General features: G+C 51.4%; 1 protein-coding gene across 1 annotated transcript in view; it reads left to right on the forward strand.

The window, feature by feature from the left end:
• The window catches only part of LOC146782643 (uncharacterized), a 277862-nt gene that overhangs the window by 39659 nt on the left and 223041 nt on the right, over positions 1–15162 (forward strand). The window lies entirely within an intron of this gene.

A 15162-nucleotide genomic window follows, 5' to 3' on the forward strand; every position in this document is an offset into this window, starting at 1 on the left:
TGCAGAAAGCAATGTGCACTTGGATTAACTGGCAGCCTAGATGACCATGTGCAATAGTGATTACACACAGACCAGGGAACACATGTCAAGGAGGGGAAGGGAGGAAGAACAGCACCGGTTGACTTGGTGGAACAGGATATGACCTGCACATATTAACCCTCGCAGTGTATCCAGGCGACTGAGCACTTCCAAAAGCTGGTGACACACAACAAACACACATGTACCTACCCCCTTCCTGCTGCTGCAACTCCTGTAACCGCCTATCCAACTCTGGGAAGACCACCGCCAGGACACGCTTCATCTAGTGGGTCAGGCGTCGGCACCCGCCGTGCTTGCGCGGAGGTGAGTCCTTCAGCAGGACCCGGGCAATCCTCCGGGTCCAGCACCGGATGTCCTGCCAGCGTTTCCTCACTTGGGCTAGAGACCGACAGCGACCCTCCACCGATCTCACGACCCAGATGGCCCACTTCCAGATCTTCCCCTTCTCGTAGGCAGTTACCTGTGAGGATGACAAAGTGAGACAACATCACTACACCTGCTCCATGTCACAGAGACACACATTTGAACATCTTTTATATGTTGAACAGGGCATAGTATGCTGGCAACAAATAGCACCTTTGTCATAGGGACATTAGCCTCTGTGGAAGCCCCAATGCACTACATGGCATTGAAAGTACACAGGTCGCATGAGGGGTGCAACACACTCCCTGATCATGGCACACACTGTGCATCACATGCAACACCAGGCTGATGGACAGCACCTCTAAGCAGTCACTGACGCAACCTCAGCAGAGTACACAGACACACACAGGCACAGATCAATCACCTGCCATTGGCAACAGCGGATACAAACCTCACTCTGCACATGTGCCACTTGCCTGTGGGGTGTCACAGGTGTGGGGCTAGCTCAGCAAGTCAGACACTCCGCACGGCTTACTTCTCACATCAGATGGGTGGAGCTGTTGCCTCCTCCATGCAGCTGTGGTGCAACACTCCACATAGACACTCACCCACATGACAAGGAACATTCACACTGTTGGACTTGGCCCTTTTTGCAGGGTCATCCCTACTTTTTGCCTTCGTCCTGTATTTTTTCTGACCTGTTGTTGGCTGTTTTATGACTCAGGGCACCTTACCACTGCTGATCAGTGCTAAGGTGCATATGCTCTCCCTATGGTAAAATGTTGATGTTCATTGGATTCTATCAGCCCCTAGTAAAGTGCACCAGGAGTGCCAGGGCTTGTAATACAAATGCTGCTGGTGGGCTTGCAGCACTGGTTGTGCCTCCCACAGAAGCGGCCTAGTAAAATGTGTCTAAGGTCTGCCATTGGAGGACCTGCGTGCAGTCTGGTACTGTCATGCTGACTGCGCAAGTGCACCTACCTGCCAGTCCCTAAACCTTCCCTTAACTGCATATTAGTCACCCCTCTGGTAGGCCCAAGGACAGGGTGCATTGTAAGCATAAGGTAGGACATGCCCTGATGTGTGTGGCATGTCCTAATAGTGAATTACAGCCATTTTCGTTTTTCACTATTGAAGGCTACCTGCTCTCCATAGGCCAGAATGGGCTGCTGGAATTATTACACTCTATAATCCCAGTGGACTCAGAGAACATGGTAGAAAGTCAAGTTTAGTATGCCTGAACTCAGAATAATAAAATACTTCTTTTAGTAAAGTTTATTTTAATATCCTGTGTTTGTAAATACTACTTTTAGAAAGTTAGTATTTACTTGCTTAGCCATTTCAGTCCGCCTCTGCTTTGTTTGTGTGTGTGTGTGCTGCCTAGTTTCAGTGAGGGGCAGGGCTGGGGAATTCCAGGAGACAGGCTGGCTGCCAGGTGGTGGGTAGAGAGATTACACCAGGATGGGTGGGAGTAGTACACCTTGACTCTGAATAGGGCTGTGCTCTGCCACCACAATGCTAGCTCCACCCCCTGTGGAGCGTCTGATGTCACTGCCCTGTGCACTGAAAGGAAAGAGCAGAGTCACCACAACAAAGTGCTCCAAAACCGGACTGAGCCAGGCACAGGCCCCCTGGCCACAAAGAACAAAAGAAACTGTGTATAAAAGAAGGAGACCTGCTCCTAAGAAATCAGATCCTGTTTACGCCAAGAAGAACTTCTGCCCGAAGAGAAGGACCTGGGAAAGCTGCATGGAGGAGTACTGTCTCTAAGCCTGAGAGACTGGCCTGTGGTGGGTGCCTTGCTGCAAGAAGGAGAGGAAAAGACTGAGAAAGACTTTTGAATCAACTTGTGCTTTGTGAACAATCTCCAAGGGCTTGCTTGTGAACTTGCCCCCTGAACTGCCCCCCAGGAACAGTGGGCGCTACCCCCCCCAAGAGGAAAAGGAAGCTGCTGCTGGTGAATTGCCCTCCTGACTCCAGAGAACCTGTGCGCCTCATCCTGCCGAGCACCGCGACCTCTGCCCGACTGTGCTGCTGTGAGCACCGTGACAGCCTGCCCTGACTGGCCTGATCAAAGTGAACTGCTGCCCCCTCGAGCCGGAGCTCGCACCGTAAGACAGGCTTGTCTCCTCTGAGCACCGAGGCTCTGTGGTCCCCGAGCCGTAGAGCCCATCTCAAGGACTGACGCCCACCGGTTCACCATCGCTGGACGACGTTGCAGCGCTGCGCGCTGAATTCACCCCCGAGCCGCCCCTCCTTCCTCGCACCTCGAGGTGAGCTGTGGAAGTCCTGAGGCGCCCCACGAAGCATCGCCGTCCTCTGACCAAGCGGGACTGCAACGCGACGTGGGACACCCCTCTGAAGACTGCCGAGGCCGCCGCAAACTCCCCGTGAAAGAATAAGGTACTGTGCGCCCCTGTACGACGCGTACTTTCCCGTACGCTGACCCCCGCGGGAAGCGTGAGCTGTTGCAGGGGAAGCGGCCCTGAGTGTACGGTGCGTACGGACCTCTGTACGACATGTACCCTCGTCTGTTCGGCCCGTACGGCTTTGTCCGCGTACGCCTACTCACGCGGAAAGCGTGAGCAATCACAGGAAGCTTTCCAAAGAGTGTACGGCCCGTACGAAGAGTGGTACGACGCGTACCAACACCCGTACGACCCGTATGGAAGGCGCTCCGACGCGCACAGGCCCCAAGAAAGTGAATATTGCCCCCAAAGTGTGCCTTGTGAAGAACTGTGGCCCTATTGAACATTGAACCCAAGTAACTGGAACAATATTGAATTTACGATTGTATTTTAAGCCCGCTTGAAGAGTCTATATATAAAGAGCTTTATTTTGATACATACAGTCTTGTGTCTCTGTGTGGTGGGTTGGTGGTTGTTGTAGGATATCATAAATGCTTAACCTCATGCCCTCTGGAATCTAGCCTGACTGCTCGCGCCACGTTACCTAGAGGGTGAGCAGAGGTTATTTTTCAAGAGTAATCCTTTGCCCTGACTTAGAGGAAAGGGTCCCTGCTTGTCGCAAGTGCATACCTGCACCAACCAGAGACCCCGCATTCTAACACACACACATCAATGTCCAGGGGGCTTTCAATTCATTTGAACACTCTCACCACTCTCACCACAGCTCCACTCAACTCACACACATCTGTGGGTACAGTCACCTGTCACACCGGGGGTGGTCACTGAATCACCTCAGGACTATAGAACAAAAATGGCCCAAAGGATTGGGCAGGCTGAATGTGCCATGCACTATGCAGTGAATGTCACAGTAAGCACAATGCAAGTGAGGAGTGCACACATGAACTACATCTTGCTCTGCATGAGAGACATAAGTCATTCCCACCCCTCGGACCCACCTTAAACAACATTGCATGTCTGTCACACCTGTACAAAATGCCAGAAGTGACAGTCACAAAAAAGGTGCACAGTCAAAGGTAGTGGAGTCAGCACTCACCTGCTCCCCTGGTCTCCCATACAGGCTGGGGTACTGTGGGAGGATGACATCTAGCAATGCCTCATTCTCCTCTTGTGTGAAAGGCTGGGCCCTCTCCACAGACCTTGACATGGTTCCAGAGGAAGCAGAGGCAGCAGCAGTGGTGTCGACTGAAAGGTTGTGCAGGCAAGTCCCCTCTCATGGGTTCTGGCTGACTTATATCTGCCTTGCTGGGCTGTTTCATTTACAGGAGTACAGAGTGATTGGTCAGACTCATTTGCATCCTACGTTTCCTCCAATCCCTTTAAACATACACCAGTGAGTGCCTTTGCATGGTTCAAAATTTGAGCATCATGTGAAGTCAACAACCACTTTGCAACATTGTATTTGGTTGCCAACTGACTTTTACAGGCCACCTGATGGAAAAATTTGAACTGGAAACTCGGTATCCATGACAACCAGCATGCATTTAGGCCCTAATACTTGTCCCTCCTGTGTCCCTATGTAATTTAGAAATCCACACACAGGTACGGTGCGTTTCACACGTACCCCTACGGCACAAGTTGCACAGTGCGTTTGACACGTACGTGTATGACCAGTGTGTACACGTACGTGTACTACGGTCGTACACGTACGTGTATGACCAGTGTGTACACGTACGTACTACGGTCGTACACGTACGTGTACGACCATAGTACACGTACGTGTACACACTGGTAGTAGACGTACATGTGTACGGTCCCTACACACACCCGTACTCCAGCGGCAACACCAATATCATGATACGGACCGTTCACACGCCCTCAGAGCATGTGTATGGGGCATTTCACAGCTTACACTGGTGATAGGAGGCGCACACGAAAGGAATGGAGGTGTCAGACTTGTGCACGGCTGTACATCAAGTCATTGTCACTGCAGTCCTTCATGTGCAGGGCCTAGGTGTGTCAGGCAGTGATATGGCACATGTCTCCTCATGTTTTAGCACAATAGATGTGTGATGACCTGTGTACACATGTCATGTGTGATGTTGCAGTATGTGGCACACTTCCCCTTCCCACTTTGCACATGTGTGCATGTAGTACAAACGTGTCAAGCACTGCATCACTGGTATGGCATAGTCACCACCACCCGCAACTGTCCCCTGATGCCAGGGACAGGGACACTAACCCCTGACATCTAAGTACCAGCGTGCCCCGATGTAACTATGCCCTGTGTGTGTCATGTGTTCCCATGAGCTTGCTGTTGGTGTTCCGTCAACTGCATCTGCTGTTGCTGCATCCAACATGTGTCTGTGTGTAGATGGGCATGGCACACATATACGCACACCATGCCACATGTGGATTCACACGTTACGTGTGTCTGAATGCTTCGAAGATGATTTTTTGACATGAGGACATATCTGCGCCGTATCCATGTCTGTGTTTTCATTTTTCACGCGTACCCCTTCATCGCAATGTGTGTGATCTGTACATTTTCAATGACATGTGACCTGTGCGTCTAGCTTGCCGCCAGCTGTCTGTATGAGATGACATCCTTCAAATACAGAAATGTGGATGTATGTCACTCCTGCGATGTCTCTGACTGTTCACTTACACTGGCCCACAGCTAGTTTCGGGGCATGTCATGTCGAACTTGACAATCAACGGGTGTCGCTGGCTTTTCGTAGGAGTATCACCTGGCTGGCATACGTATCCTGGATGTATTGCACAGACCAGACTGTATTTAGCAGATGTGTAGTAGCAGTTGAGCATGTGCTCAGTTCATTGACATTGATGTTGTCATGTACCCACTCTTCGTTTTTCCTTCCAATGTTCTGTAGGGCACTGCCTCTCCCCCGACCAATGCCAGACTTGGGTGCCATGAGGGAACGTGACTGCATAAGACGTTACTGCTTTTCGCAACAGTTGATTGAGAACTTGACCGCAAAGCTGGAACCACACCTCCAACCGCGACACAGGTATCCTACTGCGCTGACCCCCAAGATGAAGGTGATGGCAGCCCTACATTTTTTTGCCACTGGTACGTTTCAATTTACCATAGCTGATGTGGGTGGCATGTCACAGACCATGTTCAGCCGTGTCCTGCATGATGTTTTAGAAGCCATGTTGGAGCACCTTGATGAATTCATCCATTTCCCGACTCCTGAGGAGTTGACAGGTGTCAAGGGTGATTTCTATGCCCTGGGAGGGATGCCCCATGTCATTGGGTCCATTGATGGGACACATGTGGCTTTTGTACCACCACAGGCACAGGAGGTCGCCTATCGCCACTGTAAACATTACCAGTCTATTAATGAACTTGTGGTGTGTCTTGCTAACATGCTGATTTCCCATGTCTGTGCACATTTTCCAGGGTCAGCACACGATGCCTACATCATGAGGCATAGCAGGGTGCCAGAAATGATGCTGCGGCTGCACAACGAATGAGCATGTCTTGTTGGTGGGTATACTCTGTTTGTCCTTTGTTTAGTGCTATCTTTGTATCTTACGGCATCTCCTGACCCACTTCTTTACATGATGTTTCCATGTAGGGGACTCTGGCTATCCCAACATGCCATGGCTGATGACGCCTCTCTGCAACCCCAGAACAGCTGCAGATCACCGTTACAACAACGCACATGGGCAGACCAGGCGAGTGATCGAGAGGACGTTTGGCCTCCTGAAGAGCCGATTCCGGTGCCTTCACAAGACAGGCGGGTCCCTCCCATATGCACCGGTGAAGCTCTGCAAAATCTTCCGCATGCTGCACAACATGGCAGTGGAGAAGGCTGTGCCACTCATACTGGATCCGGATGAGCAGGAACATCCACCCGTGGAGGATGAAGGGCTTGGTCACGAGGCAAGTGAGGAGGAGGAGGAGGACGACGACGACATCCGGAGTCAGCTCATACGCAACTTCTTCTCATAATGGTGAGTCCATGGGGCTGAGTGTGCACGCTTGGAGCCTTGTGTGGCATGTGTTGCAATGTGTGTGTCCAGCTGACTGTATGCTAAGTGACTTAGAGGTGTGTTCAGATGTGTCACTTGAGTGATGATGTCCTTCCACACATTTTTGCTTAGACACTCAATTTAAAAATAGCATGGTGACACTCTTATTCCTGTAGAGTAAATGACCATGCATGCGGATGACAATCTTTTCACTGACTTCTTGTGTGTCTGTCATCCCCAGGTAGTTGCGCATGCTGTCTGCTCGTGTCATCCTTGGCCTTCCGCTATTCCTCATGAGTATTGCAACGTGTGCTGAATCAGCGTCCCATGCACGGACATGGTGAAAAGTCTTTTTGGTTAAGGATTGCTGCAAGGCATTTTGGTGTTGTTAGGTGTTTGGAATGTGTGGGCACTGCTCCTGTGCATGTTGTGTTACTATACATACATGTCGACTCACCATGGGGCACATGACATGTTGCATGACTCACATGAATTGATAGTCACTCTTCGTAACAGTCATCTGTAATGGGACTGTGGATTCTGATGAAGGCATCAATGTGTGTACAACTTCCCTCTGAAACATACGGGATGCTACGGGTGGACATAGTGTGGGACATCCCCATGAGAGGATCAATGGGGAATTGCATCCCCTCCGTGTGCAGCAGGGGGTGTTTGGCTCACCCCCTTCACTTGTGTGCCAGTTCAATGGATTTACAGCATCTGTGTTGTGCAGGGGGTGTCCAGTGTAGGTCCCACATGTTCAGCCTAATGACCTGTGAGTCTGTTCATATTGATTCATTTCCCTAGGTGTGAACCTGAGTAATAAAGGTGTTCCTCACCCTCCAAGGTGCCTCATCTCTGTCAATGCAGGTCTCTTGCCACTTTGCATGCGGCATCTCTGGCATAGTTGTCAAAGATTGTGCATATGAGTCTATGTGTAGTTTAGCAACATGCATGCAGTTCTTCAGGGATTAGGATCTCTATTGTGCATGATGTTCATGGTTATGTATGTATTTGGGCATGTTGGTCACTACAACGGGCCGTCAACACCTGCTGAGGGTGTGTATCCTGTGTGCAGTACGGCCTTCAGTTTCCTGATCCTGTGTCAGTTATCTTTGGTGATTGTGCATCCATTGTCTCTGGGTGTGCCATGGGAAACCGGACACTCCTTCCTTTACATACGCCTGTTGCAGTTGTCCTTTCTGACATCCTTGTCTTTGTGTGCAACTTGTGGCATAGTTACCAGGACATGCCGCCTGCTGCTGCGGCCCCTGCAGCAAGGGCCCACAAAGATTCCGGATTTGGCAACACACACACCTCAAAGATGCTCCTCCCTTCCTCCCTCCACCCATTCATTTGGCTGTCATCAGCTTGTCTGTGCCACTGTTGCGGCCACGCGGTGCCAAAGGCTGGACCGTCAGCACATGCAGCGTGCACATTGCACGACCCTCATGTCCTTGCATGACCCACATCACACTACAGTCTGATGTGGCAGCCACCCTCCAAGCATTGTCCATCCGAAAATCTACCGCCTGCTCTCAGGCATACCCTAGGCGCACACACGGCACCTTTGCATGATAGTGTGCAACTCCAACTGCCTACACAGCGCTGCCCCACCTTCCAGGCCCTGTCACACCAACCAGGTCATGTCCCTCCTACTCCCCACCGGCTCCGTACACCAGCAAGGCCATGGTAGTGGGACTCAAGCCTTCAGCATGTAGTATAGTGGCATCATCTGGCACATGGCCCAGGTATCATCTCTCAGCGTTTCAATCTTCAATGTGTCCAGGTCCCCCTCTCCAGCATCACATGCATCTACAGACCCCCGGGACCACGGGCACAGTTCTGCGATGACATCACGGACTTCATCAGCCCACACGCCCTCTACTCCACCGACTACATCCTCCTCGGGGACCTCAACTTCCACCTGGAGAACACCAACGACCGCAACTCCACCACCCTGCTGGACAACCTGGCCAACCTCGGACTGAAGCAACTGGTCAACACCCCCACGCACTACGCCGGCCACACGCTCGATCCTATCTTCTCCTCCAGCAAGCACGTCTCCTTCAGTCACTCCACCGGACTCCACTGGACCGACCACAGCTGCGTCCACTTCAGCTTCGCAAAGAACACGGCCCACCACCACCCGAGGCAGGTTCCACACAGAAACTGGAGCAAGATCACCGCCGACCAGCTCACCGCCTCCCTCAGCCAGAACCCTCCGGCCAGGACACCGGATCCTAACACAGCAGCCCGCAACTTCACGCAGTGGCTGTCCACTAGCGCCGACAACCTCGCCCCACTGAAGGACCCACTCACCAGGCCCAGAAGCAAGAAGGCCCCCTGGTTCACCGACGAACTCAAGGACTCCAAGAAGGCCTGCCGCACCCTGGAGAAGGCCTGGCTCCTTGACAAGACCGCCGACAACATGACCGCCCTCAAACTCGCAACCCGAAGGCATCACCAGCTCATCCGCACCACCAAGAGGAAATCTCTGAAGGAACGACTGGACAAGAACGCCCATGACAGCAAGGAGCTCTTCAACATCGTCAAGGAATTCTCCAACCCCAGCACCGGCAACAACGACATCGCCCCCTCACAGGACCTCTGCGACTCCCTCGCCTCGTACTTCCACCGCAAGATCGCCGACATTCACAGCAGCTTCGGCGCTCACCCCCTGCACCCATCGTTCGAACCCACACTCCCAGCCGCCATCCTCCGGACATGGACCGAGGTGACCCCTGAAGACACAACTCGCATCATGAACACCATCCACTCCGGATCCCCGACCGACCCGTGCCCCCACCACGTCTTCAACAAAGCGGCCCCCACCATCGCCCCCCACCTCCGAGACATCATCAACGCCTCCTTCAACACAGCAACCTTCCCGGAGAGCTGGAAGCACACCGAGCTCAGCGCCCTGCTGAAGAAACCAACAGCGGACCCAACCGACCTCAAGAACTTCCGCCCCATCTCGCTCCTTCCCTTCCCGGCCAAAGTCATCGAAAAGGTCGTCAACAAGCAACTGGCCGCCTTCCTCGAGACGAACGGATCCCTCGACCCGTCACAGTCCGGATTCAGAACCAACCACAGCACCGAGACCGCTCTCATCGCAGCCATGGATGACATCCGAGCCCTGCTCGACAAAGGTGAAACAGCAGCACTCATCCTCCTAGACCTCTCCGCGGCATTCGATACTGTCTGTCACCGCACCCTAGTACAACGCCTCCACGACACCGGCATCCAAGGGAAGGCCCTAGACTGGATCACCTCATACCTCTCCGGAAGAACACAGAGAGTACGCCTGCCTCCGTACCGCTCGGAGGCCACCACGATCATCTGCGGCGTCCCGCAAGGATCATCGCTCAGCCCTACGCTCTTCAACATCTACATGAAACCTCTAGCGGCCATCGCTCGCCAACACAACCTGAACATCATCTCCTACGCCGACGACACCCAGCTGATCCTCTCCCTCACCAGAGACCCCGACACCGCCAAAGCAAACCTCCACGAAGGGATGAAAGACGTCGCCGAATGGATGAAAGACAGCCGCCTAAAGCTGAACACGGACAAGACAGAAGTCCTGATCCTGGGACCATCACCCTCCGCGTGGGACGACTCCTGGTGGCCCCCGGCCCTAGGCACTGCACCCAAACCAACGGACCACGCACGCAACCTGGGCTTCATCCTGGACTCCACTCTTTCGATGACCAGACAAGTCAACGCCGTCTCCTCATCCTGTTTCCTCACACTCCGCATGCTCCGCAAGATCTTCCAATGGATCCCGACCGAGACGAGGAAAACAGTCACCCAGGCCCTCGTCACCAGCAGACTGGACTATGGAAACACCCTCTACGCCGGAACAACAGCCAAGCTTCAGAAAAGACTCCAGCGCATCCAGAACGCCTCCGCTCGACTCATCCTGGACATCCCTCGACGCAGCCACATCTCGAGCCACCTCAGAGACCTGCACTGGCTCCCGGTCAACAAAATGATCACGTTCATACTCCTCACCCACGCACACAAATCCCTCCACGACCTGGGCCCAAGGTACCTCAACGACCGCCTGACCTTCTACTCGCCCACCCGCCAGCTACGGTCCGCGAACCTCGCCCTCGCCGTCGTCCCCCGCTTCCAGAGAGCCACCGCCGGAGGAAGATCCTTCTCTTACCAGGCGGCAAAGACATGGAACTCCCTGCCGGTCCACCTGCGGCGGACCCGGGACCACCTCGCCTTCAGGAAACAGCTCAAGACCTGGCTGTTCGAGCAGTAGCAGACCCCCCTCCCCTAGCGCCTTGAGACCCTTTCGGGTGAGTAGTGCGCGATATAAATGCCATGATTGATTGATTGATGCGCACAGCACCTCATCATCAGCTCGTATGCCATTGACAGCCAGGTGCTCCTCACCCTCACCAAAGACGCAGCCATTGCCAGTTCCAACATTCAAGAAGCCATGAGATCCATTGATGAATGGCTGAACATCAGCCACCTGAGGCTGGACTTGTACAGGACTGAGGTAATCATCTGAGGATTGTCCCCTTACAGCTGGGTCAACTGCTTGTGTCCCACCCGCAAAAGCCCTGCACATGCACCCAGTGCCCACTCACACAAGATGGAGTGCATCATGGATTCATCACTCACATGTGCCATGCTAATCACCAGCATCTGTACCTCAGGGTGCAACACCCTCTGCATGATGCACATGATCCACAGATAGATCCACTCCAAGGAAAGACAGACCATCCCCCAGGCCCACGACACCAGCCGTGTCAACTACTGCCCCGCCCTCTACGGAGCGAATGCATCCAAACTCCCAGGAAACTTGTCCACATCCAGGCTGCATGTGCACACCTCAGCTTCAACATCCCGCGCCCCAGCCACATCCCCGTCCACCAGAGTGTGGAAATATGGATTTTCCTGATCAGTTATGTCCCCTATCTTGGACCCCAACGGTTCTATGTGCATGTTACAAACACATGTATGTTCCCTCCAGTTCCAGTTTTGAAGACGCAAACACATGTGCGTCCACCGTCAACATGTCCTCTGTCAGATCCGCCATGAATGGGCTGGATATTCGATTCCTAAGTATGAAAGGCCACCGACTTTATATGGCTCAGTTACTCCATTTTTACAGTTCAGGCGAGTAGGCCCGATTCTGTCCTCAAGCCTTTCCCTGCTCTCTGCCTCTGACAGCTTCAGCTTGAGCTCGCATCTGTATCCATGAACTTTGTCCTACTCTCTGTGCGGCTAACGGTGCCTGCCTCGGCCAGTTTTGCCTGCCTGCCAAGAAACCGTATTTCACCTTCGAATTATCTACTTTGCTCCTCAGCCGATGCATTCCTGTCTAGTAGTTTAGGTAAACATTTCCTTCAGCTACCGAGCAAGGGGCCCGGCCTCTCTGTCCTCATGCAAGTAATTCATAGCCCTGTTACCATGGAAAGTTTTCTGCCCCTTGCATCTCATATAGACACTTAGACGCTTGTGCACGCACACACAGTCAGTATAGAATAGATTCTGTTCGAGAGTCCTTCCTTGTGGATAACATAGTTCTTTAAACATAGGATGTTAGATATGATTTGGGATTAGGTTGACTTGACCCCCCAGACTTCTTGTCTCCACATGTAGAGCTAAATGTCAAGTCCCCTTCACCCCCTAGTTGCACGTCAATCACACGTCATGCTGCTGCGCGCGCATCTCTGCCAAGTATTATCTTATAGATCCACCTATATATGACATCATAACCAATCATGTTTCCTTTTTACTCCTTATTACGCCCATTTTCGGTTACGCCTATGCATTGTCATTTTCCTTATCAATTGTTACGCCTTCTGCATTTGCTTCATTGTAATGTACTTTCTATAAAAATGCGTGTCTATCAATAAAGTATTGTACTTCACTTCCTGAACCCCCGTGGTGACGGAACATGAAGGCCGCGACTCGAGTCGGCCATTTTGGAATAAAGCCCATTCAGAAACCTCTTATACCACGGATTCTGCCTCTTATTTTTCTGAGCTATTTTATTTAGATTCCGTATTAAATTCAGTCCAGGTAATTAGAATATTTACCACATGATTGGCGCCCGAATAGGGACACTTTCTCATCTCACGCGCCGGTGGTGCGTTGCAGGCCCGGTCTCCTGCCACAGCTGGACGGACCATAACGCGTACCAGCAGGATTTCCTGTAGCTCGCTCCGGTCAAGCGGGGGCGACTGAGGCTGCGATCAACCCAGACGAGGCGGTGAGAAGTGCGAAGTATCCCGACCAGAGCCTAGCAGAGAGAGCAAGATCCGAGGTATACAGAGGCCCACCAGGTTTCCGAAGTCCCAACGTCCAGAGGGTCCGATGTCCGCAGTTGTCGAGTCCAGTCTAGTCCATTTCCGAGGCCTTCCGTTTCGAGCTACCCGGTGAGTACCATTGCTGGGGAGGCGTTCTGACGTGCACATAGGTTGTGCCGGTCAAGACGGATTTGGGTACACAAATCCGGTCTGCACTGTTTTAGCAGTGTATATGTACTGTTTAGCAGTATATCAAGTATTCCGAAGTATCTAGTTATTGTCGAGAATTATGCTTGGTGATTAGTTACGCAGACGATCATCATTGTTGTTTCAGTTAAATGTTTAAGGTTTAATGTTTAATGTGTTAAAAACGTCCTGCATATTGTGGTATGAATGATTGTTCATTGTTGTGCTTTTTGTATTAAGTGTGTTCAAGATTAAGTATCAGATCAGTTGTCAATATGCCGCTCTTTTCGAAGTTGAGACAGATCACTACTAGAAAAGGGGTACTTGAAGAAGCAGTTCCTATTCCTCCGAGAGACACTCCAGGGCACTTTATGTATCACAAGCATGGCTTAGACGCCATATTATTCCTTGATCTATGGGTGGATTATACCAAAGAATTACCAGAAAGTCAGAGGTGGCCCGTCGCTGGGACCTGGGATGCAGAATGCATTATGAAAGTAGAAGAAGAGTTGTGGAAGAGGAAAGCTAGACAGTCACAGAAAGACGCTGTTGAGTTATGGCGTAAAGAATCGCATAGACGTACCGAAAAAGCGCTAAGACAGGAAGAGAGAAGTAAAGAAAGTGCAAATAAGGTTCGAGAAAATCTGTTGATTGAAGAGGGTACACGAGTACAAGCAGAACAAACTGATAGACAAAGAAATGCCCTTATGAAAGGTATGTATCCCCTTCTGGCCGAAGGATTACCTAAGGCTACTACGGAGATACCAAAAGACTTGCCACCCCCATTGTTTCCGATAAAAGTACATCCTAAAGGACATCCCAGAACCGCAGAAGATGTTTTTCTTTCCTCATATTTAGATGACGCAGCTCCCGAATATGCTAACCCCGCACCACATAGACCGTCTGCTGGGGGGGTTCAACGTCAAGATCAAGTATCTATCGCTGTGCAACAGCAAGTCCCGACACAAGCTTCGGCAAGCACATCTGTTTCCGCATCTGTCCCCGCAACCGATTCTACAGTGGTGTCCACACCTGTAGTTGCTGTAGCACGTTCAACGAATCCTTTCACGTCCAGTACTCCAGAGGGGGCTACTGGAGGTGCTACTAGCATTTATTCTACGCCACCCCGAATGAGTAAACTTACTTTTCAAGAACCAGTGCATGCACGTACGCCCAAACTTGTAAATCCCCGCATGCTTAAGGACCTTATGATAGATTGTAGATATGATCCGGTGCCCGGCAAAGAGGACGAAATGGTTCTAGCATCATTACGTGTTAGACGAGCTGCATCGTTTTTAGGAAGGCTACCAGGAATGACTATGCATTTAGATAGCATATATCATTTTGTCCAAACAGGGAAAGACCCTGAATGCCTTAACAGAGCTATGGAATATCAGAAAGTAGAGATCCAGGGGGAATTGTTACGTTTTCTTATAAATTGTGTGATCAGAAATCAAGACCGACCGGGGGTGGACCCGGGAATAATGCAAACTCTTACGAGATGGAGTCAGAATATATCAGACGGAAGACATGATAAACAAGGAAGTATAGTAGCCATGTGTCGAAAAATTAGGAAAGAAATAGAACGTATACATGAAGAGAGATTGGAGACAGACGAGTTCGAGCAAGATGGTGCATCCGAATCAGGGGATTCCATAAGACAGCCAGACACCATAGCTTATGTAGGTAGAGGAAGGCCCTGTAATAATACTAGATGTTTTTCTGATCCGATACATTCCGCATGTCCAGATAATAACAGAACTTATCCGACGCCTATAATAAATCTGAAGTCTCCCGAACATTCGTTTCAAGCCGCTGACAAAATACTCCGAGAACGAAGGGGTTACCACCTCCTCGATTCTAGGGATGAGCAAGAATTAGCTAGGTCAGCTGTTCATTGGATTGATAGTCCCGGAACATATGGTGAT

Source organism: Triturus cristatus, chromosome 12, assembly GCF_964204655.1.
Source record: "Triturus cristatus chromosome 12, aTriCri1.1, whole genome shotgun sequence".
NCBI classification, from domain to species: domain Eukaryota; kingdom Metazoa; phylum Chordata; class Amphibia; order Caudata; family Salamandridae; genus Triturus; species Triturus cristatus.